This window comes from Mus caroli, chromosome 13, assembly GCF_900094665.2.
Source record: "Mus caroli chromosome 13, CAROLI_EIJ_v1.1, whole genome shotgun sequence".
NCBI lineage: Eukaryota > Metazoa > Chordata > Mammalia > Rodentia > Muridae > Mus > Mus caroli.
This window is the reverse complement of record NC_034582.1, coordinates 19,274,569-19,292,279: the sequence shown is the minus strand read 5'-3', so window position 1 is coordinate 19,292,279 and position 17,711 is coordinate 19,274,569. Positions and strand designations below refer to the sequence as shown.

Genomic DNA, 17,711 nt, shown 5'->3' with positions numbered 1-17,711 from the left:
AGAAGAAGAAGAAGAAGAAGAAGAAGAAGAAGAAGAAGAAGAAGAAGAAGAAGAAGAAGAAGAAGAAGAAGAAGAAGAAGAAGAAGAAGAAGAAGAGCAGTTTCTAGACTAGACTCGGTGATACAAGTCTGTGAATCCAGTGCTACGGAAGCTGAGGCCGGCTTGGGCAACATAATGAAATTCTTAAATCTCAAAAACTAAAACCGAGGGTAATGCTAGAGTCGGGTAGAACAGTTTCTAAAGTCCACAAAGTCAGAGCGATTTGTCTGCGGTTCTTCAGCTGACTGAAACCAGAGCTCCCGTTTCTTTGACTTCCAGTAAGATTCCAGGGCGGCTGAGACTGTCAACAACAACAACAAACAACAAACAACAACAACAGTACATTTAAAATTTTTGTCAATGAGTTACATTTGATTTGCATTTGAAAAATCCTTTGTTGTCGAGGATTGCTATAATGTGAGTTGGGCGGGTTTAGGAGAAAAACAGTTTCTGGTTTTCAGTTTTGTTTTGGTTCCTGAGAAAAAGCTTTTGCCTTAGGCCAGTGGGTGTGCTTGCGGGGATGTTGCCTACCCTAGGGCCCTGGATGAGCAAAGTGACAGGCGGGTGAGCACTGGGGAGCTTTCGCTGCCGACCGGGCTGCAGTCCCGACTGCGCTTCCCGCCTGGGGAGGAGGGTTCTGAGCTTCATTAGTCGCCTCCGCCGCGAAGTTCACTTAGATGCAGAGAATGTAGTTTGTATGTGAAGAATTCTTAAATCCTGAGTAAAAGCAAGACAAAACGAAACCGGAAGTTAGAGGGCGGAGAGTACAATTTTAAGGTAGAAGTAAGAGCAGGAACAAGTGGCCTTCCCGTAAGTCAGGATGGCCGAGCGGTCTAAGGCGCTGCGTTCAGGTCGCAGTCTCCCCTGGAGGCGTGGGTTCGAATCCCACTCCTGACAATAGTTTCCTTTTAAAAGCCAAATTGTTTCACAGTCTACTAAAACTTTTTCATTTTTCAGTAAACACTTTCTTTCTTTCTTATTCTATCTGTATAGTGGAAGCACTGTGTACTTACAAGATCGCTTCAAGAGTAGAGATATTAATATTTTCTTTGTTTCTGCTTGTCGGTCCACATAAAAGTTTAGATAAATGTTAATTCTTTAATTCATGGCTCATTATCATCACTGATATCTGCACAGATACAAATACACAGAGAGGTTTATCATGAAGACATAGCTCACAATTATAGAGGCTGAGAACTATCATGACATTCTGTTTGTAAGCTGGAAAACAACGAAGGCAAGTAGCATGGTTTGGTCCAGTTATGAAGAGCTGAAAATCCAGAGAGCAGATGCCAATAAAGTCGGTCAGATCATGAAGCTACTTACCCCCAACCCACCACACCATCCCCACACTCAGGCCAAGTCTGGATAAAGCCTATCACATTAGGGATGGCAATCTACTTAGTTCAGTTATGTGAGTTCTAGAAATCTGGAGAACCCATGGCTGTTCAACTTGACGTTTAAAATTAACCATTACACTGTTGATGGTCAGGCACGGGCTTGTCTCTAGAGATACAAGAGAGCAGGACAGGTTCAGCCCCAACTCAAGGAGTGAACAGACTGTTACAAAGCCATGACGTGGGTGTGGTGCTGTACACCTGTAAGCTTACCAGAGGTGAAGCGGGGAGATCAGAATTTCATGGCCATCCTCAGCTAGGCCACGCATCACTCAAGAACCCGAGGCAAGCCAGCTGCTAATAAATGCTACAGCCAGACAAAGCCAAGCAAATATTGAAAAGAAACTCTAGGAAAATAATTTAATTTGGGACCTTTAGAAATAAAGACAGTTGTAGTTAGCTTTCTGTTGCTTTGATAAAATGCTAACCAAGACCAACTTGATCCGGAAAGGGTTTATTTCAGTTTACAGATTACAATTCACCATCAAGGAAAATCAGGACCCGAACCTGAAGGCAGAAACTGAAGCAGAGGCCATGGATGAAGGATGCCTACTATCTTGTTCACCAAAACATCTACCCAGGGTGGCACTGCCTATAATGTGATGGGCATTCCCATAACAATGACTAATCAATCATGCCCACAATCCAGTCTGATGGAGGCAATTCTTTAGTTGAGGTTCCTAGTTTGTCTCAAACCTGCAAAAACTCATCATCGCAAAGTCTAAAACATAAAACAAGACACACAGGCACAGGTCGGGGTGGTTTTGGTAAATCTGAGGAAAAATGACGTGTTGGTTGTTTTATTATGACAAAGAAATGCATATACATTGTTACAAAAGTTCATTGGTACTTCTACTGTTCGAACTCAAGTTCCCTCAAAAAAAGTCATGTATTTGTGTTTACAATGATGATTAGTCCTCCATGGTCTGGGCAGTTGGCATGTTAAAGGTCAAGCACCAACATGATCTTGGGCTATCTTTAGTCACCTTAATAGCCATTTATCAACCAGTTTCTGTGCTGCTGGGATTAAAGGCGTGCGCCACCCCTTTAATCCCAGCATTGGGGAAGCAGAGGTAGGTGATCTCTGAGTTGCAGGCCAGCCTGGTCTTCAGAGTGAGTTCCAAGACTGCCAGGGCTACACAGAGAAACCCTGTCTCAAAAAACAAAACAAAACAAAACACAAAACAAAACAAACAAACAAAAAACAGCAACAACAACAACAACAAAAAAAACCCATTCATATCCGATTCATATCCACTTTCAAAATGGAATCTGTTATACAGAGAAACCTGAGCTCCTGCTCCAAGGCCATGGCCACTTATTACCTGCTTGTACTCCTTTTGGAGCAAGAGGTTTGCTTATATCAAGTGCTTGAGGGAACTCACCTTGCTGTGGTTGGTTGAAGTAGTTAGGTAAAGATCAGAAGTGGCAGGCCGTCCGATTGACAGATGCTTAGAAACAAAGACAAGCAAAAACCAACCGTACTCTTAAAGAGAAGGCAGGCTATTTGGATGGCTAAGTGGTCAAGGAGGGAAGCCTTTGGAAGAACCTTTTGTGATCTTAACACCACATGCCTCTGATCTTTTTATTAGACCCGCCATATAAAAACAGTACCTGAGTGCTTAGTTTCAACATTTGGTGTGGAGCAGATGAGGCAGGTTTGGTAAGAGAAAGGGGCAGTGATAAGCCATCACTAGAAGGTAATGGAGTAAGGGAGTTTGTGAGCAGAGAGGAAAAAATCTAGTGAATCAGAGTCTGCCTTCTCCCAGTCTTTGCTGCTTACAACACGGAGATCAGAAAGTGTAACTACCTCCTAAGCTGTTCCTCAGAGAATCAGGATGCTCTGTTCCCACAAAAGCCATAAAACCAGGCTTGGCATTCATTCTGTGGTTCTTGGGAAGTGACTAGGGGGTTGGCAACTGAGTTTCTGTTTCCCTGATCTTGGTGAGAACACTCAGCTAAGAGTAAAAGTGACATTTTTCTCCAGACTTATTAATTTTCTCATATTTCAGAATTTGGGGGAAGATTCCTCACTGCTAAGTTAGTTGCCTTACCAAATTATAGGAACACTAAGAAATGTATATATTTGTTCTTAATGAAATAATCTTAGTTTTTATTATTTACTTGCTTATTTTTTTTGTAAATTAAAATCTACTTTCTAATCTGAGTAAATACTTTGGAGTAGGGAGGGCAGTGCGTGACGGCAACTTTGAAATTAATCTCGAGCAGACCGTGTCAACGAGCAGCGGAAAAACCACAAAAAGGCCCCGCTGGGATTCGAACCCAGGATCTCCTGTTTACTAGACAGGCGCTTTAACCAGCTAAGCCACGGAGCCAACACGCTTTCCAGCCTCCAAATCAACAAAGAAAAGGAATGAACATTACATTTGTTGTGTGTATTTTCAGCCTTTTTATTGAAGATGACCCAGACAGTTCCCCAAATCTTAAAAATATTCTCGGCTTCGCTCCAAAGATCTAAGAAACAGCTACAGGAAAACTGAGTCCTGGTCCGGATGGGCGGGAGAATTACTAATGCAGGCTGGATGCGCAAGAAGGAAGCTTCCTCGAAGGGCAAGACCTCTCCAGCTTACCACACTGATAAAAGTACCAGCCAGGCGTTAAGGAAAAACGAGTGAGCGGAGAGCACAAAGACACTGTGTGTGTTAGCTACAATTATGCCGACCAGAACATTCCCAACCCCCCAAGCTTTTTTATTTTATGACTTTTAAGTTAAATTGAAATTTAAGATTGTGATTATCCTTTAACCGTTCCTACCTTTTTTCCCCTGTAAATTTAGGTTTCACTTACCTCCTTCTTGGTTCTAAAATTAACGAAAAGAATTTCAGAGTCAAGCCTTAAAAATGTTAAGACTTCATAATTAACACCTCATTCGCGGAAAGGCATAAAGGAGAGCGCCGTGTGCAACGTCTGCGGCGGGTAAAGCTTCTTATAGTGCTTGTCCAAAGGGTCTGATTTCATAAGTGGTCCAGTAAAGAGCATTTGCAAAATTTCTGTATTGTCCCTGGTGCTGTGTGTTTGTTCCTGCTTCCACCTTATTCAGTCCTCTGCTAAAATAAAACCACCCTTGAAGTACAATTCAAACAAGTTTACAAACTGTTGCCATAGCTGTGTAAGTAACTTCACAAATGAAACCTGCAGTTACAATTAATTGGGTTTCCTAAGACCTATAATCCCAGCAATGATACTAAATTCAACATTTCACTATTTCTAAACGATGTCGACAGTTGATCCACAGCTGAAGGATTTGTCAAACTAAGCCAGCCAGCCGTTGGATGACAAGACAGGGGCACAGTGAGAGTCTGTGGGTACTAGAGTTCTTACTTTCATTAGAAGATTTATGATCTCTGAAACCAGCATTTATGACCTATGAGTTAAGCACCTATTTCTTTTATTTTAAATGTGTGTGTGTGTGTGTGTGTGTGTGTGTGCGTGCGTGCGTGCGCGCGCGCGCGCGCGCGCGCGCGCCCGTTCGCGCCCGTCCGCTTGTCTGAAAGCTGGTGCTTGAGGAGTCTGGAAGGGGAAGTTAATCCCCTGAAGATGGAGCTGCCTAACTTGGGAACTGAACTCGGGTCTTTTGAAAGAACAGAACTCAACTGTTGAGTCATCTTTCCAACTCCTGTGTTTTTAATCTTACAGTTAGCCATCATATTGTTAATGGTGTGTTCAAAGGCTCAGTCACACACTATAGCTTTAACTAAGTTGCGGTAGATGCTAGACAACAAAACAGACATTGTATTTGGTTGGTGTTTCTCCTTTGACTGAAGTTGGTGACATTTGCATGGAATATCTAAGAAGACAACAAACCTTGATCAATCCTTTACAGATATATGTGAGTTGGGCTCATACCTATAATGTCAGCAGCACTTGGGAAGTGAAGGCAGGAGGGTGAGAAGTTCAAGATCAGCTTCAGCTGTAGAGACCATGAGGTTAGCCTTGCAACAGGAGACCCTGTCTCACAAAGTCAAAACCAACAAGCAAGAAACAGAAATATGAGAGTGAGTTGTTTCCATACAGCCTCCACGATGACTGGGAAGGCAGGTTCACAGACACCTCATGATGACTCTGCTCCACACAGCTGAGACTGAAGACAATCTAGAGCTCTGTGTCACATACTGCTCACATTAAAGAAAAGGGGAGAGGTAGAGAGCAGTTTTCCTTATGCCTTGGAGCAAAACCAAAGAACAATTCATCCAGACTCAGAGAGAGAGTTCATCACAGTGATAGCCCAATATGCCAGCTTGGCCAGACTGTAATGCCCAGTTATGTAATTAAACATTGATGTAGCAGGACATAGTGGGTTCACTTAGAGTCCAGGCTATTCAGTAGAATAGCTGTGTAACTTTTAATCCTGTCGATCATGTAAGGTAGCTAATAATGTGGCCTTCTACTGATTCTGTTCTCTTCTGGATTTGGTTTCTCTGCCTAATACAGTCACTAACTAGAAGAAGCTGGCTTGCGCTCTCTCTCTCTCTCTCTCTCTCTCTCTCTCTCTCTCTCTCTCNCACACACACACACACGACTCAAATAAAGTGAAACAACACCTTGCAGTCATGGCTTAGTAAATTGAGGCAGCCAAATAAGACCTTTAAACATTGAAAAACGAAGGGAGTTTTTTTTATAGATTAAAAACAAAAGAACAGAGTGTGTGGACAGAGCATACAGTCATCTGGGCTAAAACCATTCTGGACAGACAGAATGGACTTTTAGAGATGCCCTAGGTTTTGTCTCTATTTCTGTATGTGGGAGGACTTGGAGGCACCAGATTTTGCTTCATTACTGGAAATCCAATAAAAGTGCATGCTTTTTTTTCTTGGTTGGCTGGAGACAGAGTCTCAGGGAGAAAGGTGTTTGGATTGCTTGCTAAGTACTGACCAGAAGGTGAGCTTAACCTTGGCCTTTTTTGTCCCCACCTGCTCAGTGCAGGAATTGTAACCACGTCTCTTGTGCCTTTGTGTTGGTGACATACTTCAATGTCATTGATTTCTTTTTGAAATATTTTCTTTTTCTTTATATATAATATATATAATAGTATCATTCTGTGATGGAGTGGAAAATCACCAAATTACCTTCTGAGTCTGTGTACAAAACCTGATGACAAAGAGCCCTATTTTTGAGGAGAAAGTGTTAAGTAGGCGTCCATTAAAGCTTAGATGTAAAAAAACAGACACCCGTGCATGCACATTAAGGGTTGTTGAAACTATATGTGCCAAAACTAGCTTTCTAATCTCATCATGTATAGTCTCAAATCAAGCAATTAAATTCTGTTCAACAGCCCTTGATTTATTTACAGTGCACGAGAATAGAGATGCCTTTTCAAAAACATAGAAAGACTGAAACACACATATGAAAACCATCTTTGCCTAGAAAGAAACCAAATAAGTACCGGAATTGACATATTCTCATAAAGGCAGCATGCAGAGACACACAGAGAGACCTCCTCTTGCGATCTTGTTTGGGAAATATTTGGGGTCGGAGGTTAAACAACCTACAGGGAGGCAAGAAAAACTATCAGAGGATGCCATGACCATGTTCCTCTTTCCTTTCCTTTTAGTATTATTTTTCTTCTAAATCCATCAAAGTGTTATTTAGAGTTTTAGTGTTTGTATCAGAACTACCATATTATTTTCTAGAGGGCATGGGGAACTCTGTTTTCTTTACTATTTTTTTCCTTGAGCATTCCGCAATATTGGTTGAATGAATGAGAGCGTGAATAGAAAGGTGACATAGGGACATCTCTTACCACCGTTTTTTTTGTTGTTGTTGTTTGTTTGTTTGTTTTGTTTTGTTTTGTTTTAGGGGGGGAGAGGATAAAAAACAAACCTAAAAGGAATAGAAATAAAAGAATATCTAAAATCTATGATCCTAAACCAAACTTAAGTCAGGAGGGCAGTACAATTTTAAACCTCTAAATAGTGTAAGTAGTTGCCCCACCCAAGCGCTTACGTGTACCGGGCCAGTGGCGCAATGGATAACGCGTCTGACTACGGATCAGAAGATTCCAGGTTCGACTCCTGGCTGGCTCGAAATGTACAAGTCTTTTTTGTTTGTTTTTGTTTGTTGACTTCCTGGAAATTCAATAAAGAAAATCCATTCATGTCTGAGTTTGCCTGTAACAAAACAAGGAACAAAAAGATCACTCTGAGATCATCACTCTTACTGTCGTTGTGTTTTGAGACTTTTTCATTCTGTAACCAGTCTGTTCGAATTCATAGCAAGCCTCTTGCCACAATCTTGCCGCAGTTCATCACTTCTTTGTAGAGCAAATTCCACATCGGTCCATACGATGGCGTCACCAGCATATATGCGGAGCTGTTATCCCTAGGTCAGGATGACTCACCAGTCCATATTGGCTGTAGGATGATTTTGAAGTAACTCCTTAAGCCATTAAAATCTATTTAGAGCGATTAATTTTAGTAACAAGGGCAATTTGGAGAAACTACAGAATTTTGTCTTAGTCTTTCCTATTCAGACGTTTGTACAATGATAATGTAGTTTCAGGTGCCAATTATGAGTTCCTAGGTTTGTGTTTAGTTCTGCTTCTTAGATGTAAACACGGTTTAATCATATTACCATACAGAGCAACAGAAGTAAATCATATTGAGAGAATTACGGAATACGAAGGGCCACAGCCAGCAAGTTTCCGTAGTGTAGTGGTTATCACGTTCGCCTCACACGCGAAAGGTCCCCGGTTCGAAACCGGGCGGAAACAGCTGTTCTATTTATTTTCATACCGTGAAATATAATTCTATGTTATTTTCATTAGTTATACTCTGTTTCGCTTCCAAAGTCCAGCTTGAAGCGTGATTTCCCACAACTGATCCCATGCCTCTTTCAGGGAATTGAGGATTCTCATCCCTCTCCCAAGAGCGGCCGGAAGCGCATCCGTGGCTCCTTCCGGTCCCCGCTCGCTAGGCTCGGTGGTCCTCAACCCGGAGTCGCTCTAGGTGAGAGACTGACGGCCTCCGCGTGACAACCTCCGCCCGTCCGCAGCGGGGACCGGAAAAGAAGCCCGGGCTTTTCCACAAATGTTCTCGTGAAGGCAGAATCTGGAAAAGGAGGACGGGGAAGAGCGAGCCGAGGGGCGGTTTGGCTGGGATGCCCAGGGCTCGGCCGCGTTCATCCCTGCCGGTTTCGGGCCGAGGGCAGTCAGAAGGACCGGATCTCTTTTCACGTCGTCCTCACCTAACCAAAAAGAAAGGCAGCCTGGAGGAGTGGCTCACACCAGTAACCGCTGGCATTTGGGAGGCTGAGGCCGGAGGATTGCTGTGAGTGCAAGGCCACCCTAGACTACCGAGTGAAACTGTCCAAAACAAAAACAAAAACAAAAACAAAAAATGAGGGTAGATTCCCCAAGCTAAGGAATAGATAAATAGGACCTCGAGGAGGTGCAGAGTTCCCAGGGATGGAGAAAGATTAGGACGGCCTCCCATCAGGGAAGCAAAACTGGTAACACGGTGCCTTGCACACATTTGGTGGAGATTGGGAAGGAGGGAGTGTCGGAGAAGATGGGATTTAGTCCATGGGCACCCGAGCCAGACAGACTTGCTGCGAAAACCAAAACCAAAGCAAAACAAAACGGACAAGACCTCAAAATTCTCCTAATCACAAATATCTTTGCCTGATAATAACAGCTCTTACACAATTTTGATAATTGCTTTAACCGGAAATATGATCAGGTTAAATGGACCCAGGTTCGCCATAATCAGTAATAGAATACAATAATCAATAAAGAATACACATTGACAGCTTGAATCTAAACCTTTAAAACAACTCCAGGAAATATAATTTTACCTTATGAATTATTAACTACTTTTCTATCGCGTTGACTATATACCTGTGAAGAAGCAACTTAAGGGAAAGAGAATTTATTTGACTCTTAGTTTGTTTTGGGGCATAGGCCATTAGGCCTCCAAGGCCTGGGGGTAGGTGTAGCTCACAGTTTTGACAGTAAAAACTTATTCATGTCTGAGAGGATTAGGAAGGGGGGGGTTAATTTCTTAATATTTTATTAAATATACACAGGTTACTAACTTTAGTATAATTTTATTTCTAAATGTCAAACGTGCCAGTTCCTTGGTGTCTTACGTGTTTTGTGTCTTGTTAAAGAGCTCTTCTCAGGACTGGTGTGAGACAGGCAGAAGCATCTATGACTGGCAAGCTAACTGCCAAATCCTGTTCCCACCACACATACGAGGGAGGAGAGCAAATGGAGATATCAAGAATGGAAAGCAACGAAGGCTTAACCACAGAGGAGAGCTGAGTGGCTGTCTGCTAATCACCAGAAAAGGGCTCACCAGACCAAAAAGAAAAAAGAAAAGGGCCCCTGAAAAGAAGGGAGAAAGGCTAACCAGAGGAAGAGGGGGGAAGAGCAAAACAAGTGCTGGAACAATCCTGTCAAACCCAGGACACTTCCACAGTTCAGTCCTGGGAAGAGAGCGACACTGCAGATGCCAAGTAAAATGGTGTGTGCTGTTAGTGAGCCTGCTGTTGAAAAATATATATGTGTGAGTGTGTGTGTCTGTGTGTGTGTATGTATATGTATATATATATGTATATATATTACTTATTTTATGTATGTGAGTACACTGTTGCTGTCTTTAGATACACCAGAAGAGGCCACTGGGTCCCCCTTACAGACAATCGTGAGCCATGTGGTTGCTGGGAATCGAGCTCAGATGTATGGTAGATCAGTCAGTGCTCTTTACAGCTGAGCCATGTCTCCAGCCCCCTAAAATAACTGTTTTTTAAAATCAATTTTTTCTTAAATTGTAAATTTTTATTTCTTTTTGAAGTTACATTATTCATACATAAGGACGCTTGATTTGGGAGTGGGGTGGGGGATCACTGAGTGTATTTCAGAAGATGAATTGAAATGATGGAAATGGGGTCTTTCTGTCTGGATGTTTTAATGATCGCTGGTTCCCAAGAAAGGTTCTCAGATATTCATTCACACTTTAGGAACTTTGGCAGAGAATCATTACAGAACAGGAACAAAACTTCACAGGCATGACTGCCTCAAGTAACAATAATTGGGTTTTCTATGATATCATAAAGCTGCCACTCAAAAGACAAAAGCTTCCTGCTTTCCTTGTGCCAATCATTCTGTGGAGAATCGTTGTGTCAGTTCATTTTCTTGTCTGGGTTGCTCTTGAAAAGCTCTTATATGGTTTGTGAGACACATTCACTTCTGTGACTTCCTTTTCACAGCAGCAACAAAACCCATTGTTGACTTCTACAGTGAAGTTTTGGAGAAAATTGCTTGGAAACTGTGTTACAAAGTGTTGCCCGCTGCCCCCACATCCTACGGTGAATATCTGTATTGTTGAAGATGGGGGTAATGTTTTATATTCATAATTTAAAGATAATCTTTACTGCCCTGTAAGTTTAGAGTTTTGCTTTTCCCACTTACACTTAGTCTGCCCTGAACTGAGTTTTATGAAAAGAAGGAGATAGACATTCAATTAAAACTGCTCGCTTGAAGAGTAAATAGTCATAGCGCCATTTACTCAAGAGTCTATCTTTCTCCCCAGCCTGTATTCTGGCTCTTTCCTAGTCTAGGTTCTGTGTGAGTGTGCGACTCTGTTCCCATCTTCTTATTGGTCCATTTGCCTAACCTTGCGGCACTGTTATCTTATGACCTCAGCAATAGAAATGGTTGTAACAATACAAAAACAAGATGTCTCTGCCTTGTGTCATAGTGCTAGCCAATCTCACTATGAGCTTTTTCTTCTTCATAAATGTCTTGGCAATTCCAGTCATTTGTTCTTCCATGACATTTCTAGAATAATACATGTTGGAATTTTTATTGGGCTTGTATTGAGTTTATAGATTAATTTGGTAGGTTATATAATTTTTTTATAATGCTGAGTGTTTCAGTCCATAAACATGGAGTAGTTCTATAATTTTTTTCTGTGAATATCTTTGAATAATATTTCCAGAGACTTTTTATTATTTAATGTTGTTCTACTTGGTGTATTTATAGTTACTGTGTCCTAGTGGGTGGGGCTGCTGGTTGCTTCTGTCTTGAAGCAGAAAGGGTGTTTGGAGGTCATTAAGAGCCAATGAGGAAGCCCTTGGAGGATGGGGTGTTCTGAAAGGAGGGATGTAATTTACTGGGGTCACAATAACTGTCAGCAGAAGAAAAGGTGTGGCTGCCAAGCATAAAGTGTTTTCCCTTCTCCAGGGCCAATACCTCAGGACCAGGCAAACACACTGGATCCTCAGCAGGATTCACTTCAGACACCCCCTACTCAAAGTAGAAATAAAACAGGCTGTTACTTATGAATTTACAGACAGGATGAGTTTCTGAGATAATCAAAATTCTGAACAGACTAATTTAAAATTCCCACTTTGGGAATATTTTTTTTAAGTTGTATTTTTAATTGACACATTACTGTAAATATTTGTACAGTACAGGGTAAGATTTTAATATGTGTATACAATGTCTAATAACATGATTGGTATTGATTACTTCAGATGTCTATTATTTATGTTAACATTTAAAATCTTTTCTACCAGCTTCTTTGAAATATTCAATTAATTGCCAACCATAGTTATCATTGCTGTAGAACAGTGAAGACACTCCTCCCAGGTCCCACCTCAGGAATATGATCTTTGTATATTCATACATGCAAATATGGAGTCACACACTGTGGCAAACAGCCCTGTCTAATGTCTCCATCCTTCAGAGGCTCTGCTGGTATGTAAACCCTTTCAAGGCTGCCTTGCCTGTCTCTTCACCATTACCCCTTGGAATCGAAGTCATTTCAGTTTTATGCTGGAAACTACAGTTGTTGAATTTGCAGAATACTATAACCACTCAAACTTAATAGTTTCACAATGATATCTTGCAAGTTTCTTAATTTATTCAGAGACAGCCAAAAAGGTTTCTGGAGTTGTGGCGGTGCACACCTTTGAACGCCGGCCTCAGGATGGAAGTGCTTCAGGGTTGTCTCACGGAAAACCACACTCTGTCTGCTAACCATGTTAGCTGTCCATCATCTTATATACAAGAGGCATGTAATCTGCAGTCTTATTTTTCTGTACACAAAATTGCCAATAAAAACTTCATGTATGGTAACAATGTTTTATTAGCTTATATCAATTATGCACTATAATGTTTCACAATGACATTTTAAACATGTACATGATGTAGTTTGATAGTCACATCTCTCCCTTACCCCTCTCACCCCTCCCACTCGTGATAATTCAGTTTCTCAGGCTAGCTAGTCTCTGCATCTTCAAGTTTCACGTGTGTGTGTGTGTGTGTGTGTGTGTGTGTGTGTGTGTGTGTGTGTCTAAGAGTTTTATCAAGGTTGGTTACAGCCTGAGTGAGAATGAATGAGTGTTACTTCTAGGAATAGGGGCATCTTTATCCTACTGAAGACAATGTCCCTTCCTCTTGGTAACAGTGGTGAGCTCTTCAGGAGGGCCATTACTGCTTCTCTTCTACCTACTCAGATATTCTCTCTCTCTCTCTCTCTTTCTCTCTCTCTCTCTGTTCTGGTGACTATGATGAACTTAATCACATGATTAGATCCAACTGCAGTACTGGAACTTTCTCTGTACACGTCAGGCTCTCCTGCCTTTCTTTAGGAAATTATAAGTACAGGACAGATGGTGAGAGAAACAGTCAATGATCTCTGTAATGCTGTGTGCTCAGTCAGTCATCAAGACACCCATAGTGGCAATAGAAGCTGTGCTGGGCAGGTGTGGGGACACAGAGATCAACTCGAGTTCAGCCCATTCCTGTAGACACTTAGGCATGGCCCCTAAAATGGCACAAAGTACATAGTTCAGTTCAAATCAGGGAGATGAGTCTGGAACTTATGAAGAGACAGGCTTGGGAAAGCTTTCCAGAGGAAGGCGTGCTCTTCAAGAGTAATTCTTGATGAACACTGGGAGCTTAGATTTCATGCCATAACTATACAGTAGGCCCAAGGGCTTTTCCCTCTCCAGAGACAGGAGTCAAGGGGTCGGTTCATAGTGCAGGGGAGAAGCCTTTCGATTCCAGCAGAGGCCTTTACACAGCAAAAGGGAAGAAATCCATGATTGTACTCCGTGGTTTCTAGAACAACCCCATGTCAAAAGGGAGCTTGTAGACGTCTCTTTATTACCTTTGCAATAATTAAGCTTAAGTTAGAAGAAACTTAAGAATCAGGGAGTAGTGGCTTGGGGGTGGAGCTCTGTGAAAGAGCTTGTCTTATATGTACAGAGTGGAACATGCCTGTGACCCCAAGACTGGGAAGCTAAAGCAGAAGGGGCTCAAGTCCATAGCAAGTTTGGGGTCGGGTGGTACAATGATCAAATCGATTCACTTGCTAACTGAAAATTAATAACTAGTTTAAAAAAAAATTTTGTCACTCCCTCCCTGCCCTTCTCCCTTTAAGAAGCAAAGGTCTGTGGGAAATTCCTATTCCTAGGCAAAGCCAGTTACACACACACACACACACACACACACACACACAAAATCCCTCACATGGAATTTCAGATTTTACCCAGTTTGCTTTGAAGGTTTTAGGAAATATGATACTTGGATTTCACAGAATCTTTGTGATGCCTCTTGCATGGTTTAATTCGGACGGAGGCACCAGAAGTGGAGTTTTCCTAACAGTGAAATAGATTGCTTTATTCTGGCCAACAAGTCAGAACTGTCTAGAATGACGTGGGGCAGCTGCCCACTTTAGATGAAGACAAAATGACAAAGCACAGTTTCAGAGCACTGGCTGCTCTTGCTGAGGAGAGGGATTCAGTTCCCAGCACCCACATGTCGTCGACTCACAACTCTCTGCAGCTCCAATTCCAGGGAATCCACGCCCTTTCCGGATGGCCTAGGGTAGATGCCACAGGCCTGGAATAACAGCACTCAGCAAGATGCTGATCCAGACCTGTGCCCATTGCATTGTGAGTTAGAGGCCAGCCTCGGTTACATGGGACCCTGTTTCAAAGGATACAACCCAGGGCCAGTGAGATAACTAACTCAGTGGGCAAACGTGAGCAGTCAAGACTGGCGACCTACATTTCACCCTCAAGTCCAATATGGCAGAAGGGAAGAACAAGAAACTGTTAATAGTGATGGCCAGAGTATCGGCATTTGTACTTTGGTTCCTGGGATCCAACTCACAAGAGAAAAACACTAACAGGGTTCTGAGACCCTGCGATGCAGTGAGATGTGTTTGGGGAGGGAACTACAGAATTAGGAATCCCATTTCTTACAGTGTAAGCAGTAGGTCTGACTCTGCTCATTGTTCTGGAGACACCATTATCTAAGGCTGTTTGCTTTGTTCATTCTTGAAAATAATCTGAAATAATGGGAAGTCAATTTGTCAATAGCAAAATATAAATGAAGACATGAACCCCACAGAGAACTGTCTCCCAACAATGAATTCTTTTCAGGAGTTGAGTTTTCTGAGTTTGAAAACAGCCAAGCTAATACACACACAGGTTCAGAAGTCAAGAGAATGGTGAAAAGTGGTACCATGTCTATTTGTTTAATCCATTGCCACTAATATCTACACTGCCTGCCTAGGGGAGTTGAGGATGATGAACATTATACTTTACTACAGATATGTGTGTCTCCATGTGTGGGTGTGTGTCTTCCTGTGTGTGTGTGTCTTCGTGTGTGTGTGTGTGTGTGTGTGTGTGTGTGTTGTATATATTTATTGCATTCTAGCAACACCCGCAGTTTATTCCTAGGCTTCCGAGATCAATATCAACATTCCACATTTGGGCCCAAGCAAAACCACTTTCAAAAGTAAGTGGATCTGTTGCTGGAGCTTGTAAGGGAAAAACTGAACTGCTTTCAGCTACAAAATGTGACCGTGAAACAAGGGACAGAAGCAACTGTTTATTTAATATTGCTTGGCTTTAGCTGCTTTTGAAAAAATGCAAAAGAAGCTTTAAACACGGATTCCCAAGGCTTGCTTCTTTTGCCTTGTTGGATTTTTTTAGGTGTTTCTTTGGGACAGGTAGTGAAGTGACTGTCCAGTGGCTTTCTAGGTCTCTCTTATTCGAAAAGCCAGTGATTACTGTCTCTCTTACCATTTCAGGATTTGTTTTGTAAAGAAATAAAGCAGAGCCAAAAGCATTCTAAAAGTCCCAATTTTAGAAGGAAAAAGCGATTTCCAAAACTGGGGAGAGTCTCAAAGCATGTACAAGAGCAGCTGGGGATGTAGCTCAGTGGTAGAGCGCATGCTTCGCATGTATGAGGCCCCGGGTTCGATCCCCGGCATCTCCAGTTCCTTTTCGCTCCAAAACATTAATTTTAATATTTCAAGATGTCAAATCATTCTGTATTATGTCCTGCACTACATTAGTTTTATACAATATTCTTGTTTTGCCTGAGGCTAATAGAGTCACATATGATTGCTTTAAGGTATTTTAATATCAGTTTGAAATAAATTGATCCAAGAGTGTAGAAAAACACCCTAATAATGATGAGAGAATCGAAGCATTCTGGGAAAAGGTTCATTTTCAAGAATGAATGCTTATTTGTGGTGTACCGCCGGCCTTTTAGGGCAGAGGTAATATTGTCTTGAAAACGCAAAAACACGGAAAAAATGTCTTTAATTCCGTGTGTCATAGAGCAAAAAATTACTATACAGTTGAGAAAAGGGGAAAAGTTTAGTTCATTTAGGGCAAATTTCACTGCCCGGGTATATAACCCAATTTCCAAGAGAACAAGGAGAGAAATGATGAATAAAGTTGTTATGCTTATATTGTGCCCACTCCTTCAGGTCTGGCCGGTTAGCTCAGTTGGTTAGAGCGTGGTGCTAATAACGCCAAGGTCGCGGGTTCGATCCCCGTACGGGCCAGCTAAAGCTTTTTGTTGGCTCGTCCTCTCGCCAATTTGAGAAAATTGAATAAAATTTCAGATTGTCCAAGGTGTACTGATAAGTAACAATTCCCGAAACTTCCGTCCGATGGTTTGCAGCTAGTCTGTCTCGCTACGCTAAATTGTGAAATTCATTTTACCTAAGCTCAATAGCTTCAGATCAGACAGATAGGACAATGCAATTATCTTGTGAGTTGGATCTTAAATCCATTAGAAGAAAGAAAGAAAGAAAGAAAGAAAGAAAGAAAGAAAGAAAGAAAGAAAGAAAGAAAGAAAGAAAGAAAGAAAGAAGATCTCATCGGTTTTTTGAGTGCCTAAACCCTGTCCTCGGAATGGTGAGTAAACAGAGTATCCCACTACTGTCATACAAGGTTAGAGTGAGCGAACACTACTCAGAGTGTCTCTGATGGGGCGAGTTCGTGGCAGGAGTTTCATGTCTCTAGAGAAACGTTTCTTCTTTCTTTTCTTTACCTTTGATTGCTCAGGTAAGAAAAGGCTAAGCCCTTGTACAGAATCTGCTTTAGCCTGTCAGAATGTTGCTCCTGTTCAGTGGAGCTAGGCGCCCCTACGCTCTGGGTTTTTTTTTTTTTTTTTTTTTTTTTTTTTTTTTTTTTTTTTTTTCCTGACGTTTTTCCTGTCCCTCAGATTCATCTTCCTTCTGTCTTCTTTCAGGATCCCAGTCTTACTATCCTCTACATTCCACGGACGGCTGATCTTTTTCTGTTTATTTATAAACTCCTGGTTGTATATGCAGGCGAGTGCATTTTTCACCTGCCGTTTCTGTCTGAGGGAAAATTCCCAGTTCAATTCCTCAGGTCCAAGTGGGTTTGGGGCTGGTGCAGGCGGGTTCTCCTTTAGCCTCCCAGTGATATCTGTGTTTTCGTTTCAGACTTGCTCAGAAATTGGGCCTTTTGGGTTGCGGTTCCAGGCACCGATTAAGTAAATCTGAGAAGAAATTTTGTTTTCTGTATTTTTAATAAACGGCACGTTTGTGTCTCTTACAAGGGTGGGTCAAGAGATGTTTATATGGTCCTGAGAGATATACGGAAGAAACTTTGAGTCAAGTAACGTGGCTTAAAGGACTGAAAGACCAAACAAACCCGAGATTAGAAACTATAAATTATATTTACTAAACATTTACCAAATAGCTATTAAAAAAGGGTTTGTTAAATGATTAAGAAAACGAAGAACAAGGCTTACATCTGGCTCGTTGGTCTAGGGGTATGATTCTCGCTTAGGGTGCGAGAGGTCCCGGGTTCAAATCCCGGACGAGCCCAAGTTTTACTCGTTTCCCGTCACCGAACTTTCGAAAGTTCAAAATTAATGATGGACAACTTTTCCTTTCCTTTCCTTTCCTTTCCTTTCCTTTCCTTTCCTTTCCTTTCCTTTCCTTTCCTTTCCTTTCCTTTCCTTTCCTTTCC

The 17,711-nt window shown here is 41.8% G+C and overlaps 1 long non-coding RNA gene and 7 other non-coding genes across 9 annotated transcripts; 7 read left to right on the top strand and 1 right to left on the bottom strand.

Annotated features, from left to right (window-relative positions):
• Positions 1-853: 853 nt before the first annotated feature.
• Trnal-cag lies at positions 854-936 on the top strand. Its single transcript has one exon. It is a non-coding gene; the product is annotated as a tRNA-Leu (tRNA).
• Positions 937-3,698: 2,762 nt separating this feature from the next.
• On the bottom strand, positions 3,699-3,772 carry Trnat-agu. The gene has a single exon. It is a non-coding gene; the product is annotated as a tRNA-Thr (tRNA).
• A 3,635-nt stretch (positions 3,773-7,407) lies between these two features.
• Positions 7,408-7,480, top strand: Trnar-acg. The gene has a single exon. It is a non-coding gene; the product is annotated as a tRNA-Arg (tRNA).
• Positions 7,481-8,093: 613 nt separating this feature from the next.
• On the top strand, positions 8,094-8,166 carry Trnav-cac. The gene has a single exon. It is a non-coding gene; the product is annotated as a tRNA-Val (tRNA).
• Positions 8,167-8,363: 197 nt separating this feature from the next.
• On the top strand, positions 8,364-12,517 carry LOC110308321. Of its 2 annotated transcripts, XR_002379547.2 has the most exons (4): positions 8,364-8,722; positions 9,564-9,919; positions 10,665-10,763; positions 11,976-12,517. It is a non-coding gene; the product is annotated as an uncharacterized LOC110308321 (long non-coding RNA). The 2 variants fall into 2 exon arrangements; XR_003838588.1 differs by having other exon boundaries at positions 10,665-12,517.
• Positions 12,518-15,621: 3,104 nt separating this feature from the next.
• On the top strand, positions 15,622-15,693 carry Trnaa-cgc. Its single transcript has one exon. It is a non-coding gene; the product is annotated as a tRNA-Ala (tRNA).
• Positions 15,694-16,196: 503 nt separating this feature from the next.
• On the top strand, positions 16,197-16,270 carry Trnai-aau. The gene has a single exon. It is a non-coding gene; the product is annotated as a tRNA-Ile (tRNA).
• Positions 16,271-17,494: 1,224 nt separating this feature from the next.
• Trnap-agg lies at positions 17,495-17,566 on the top strand. The gene has a single exon. It is a non-coding gene; the product is annotated as a tRNA-Pro (tRNA).
• Positions 17,567-17,711: the final 145 nt, after the last annotated feature.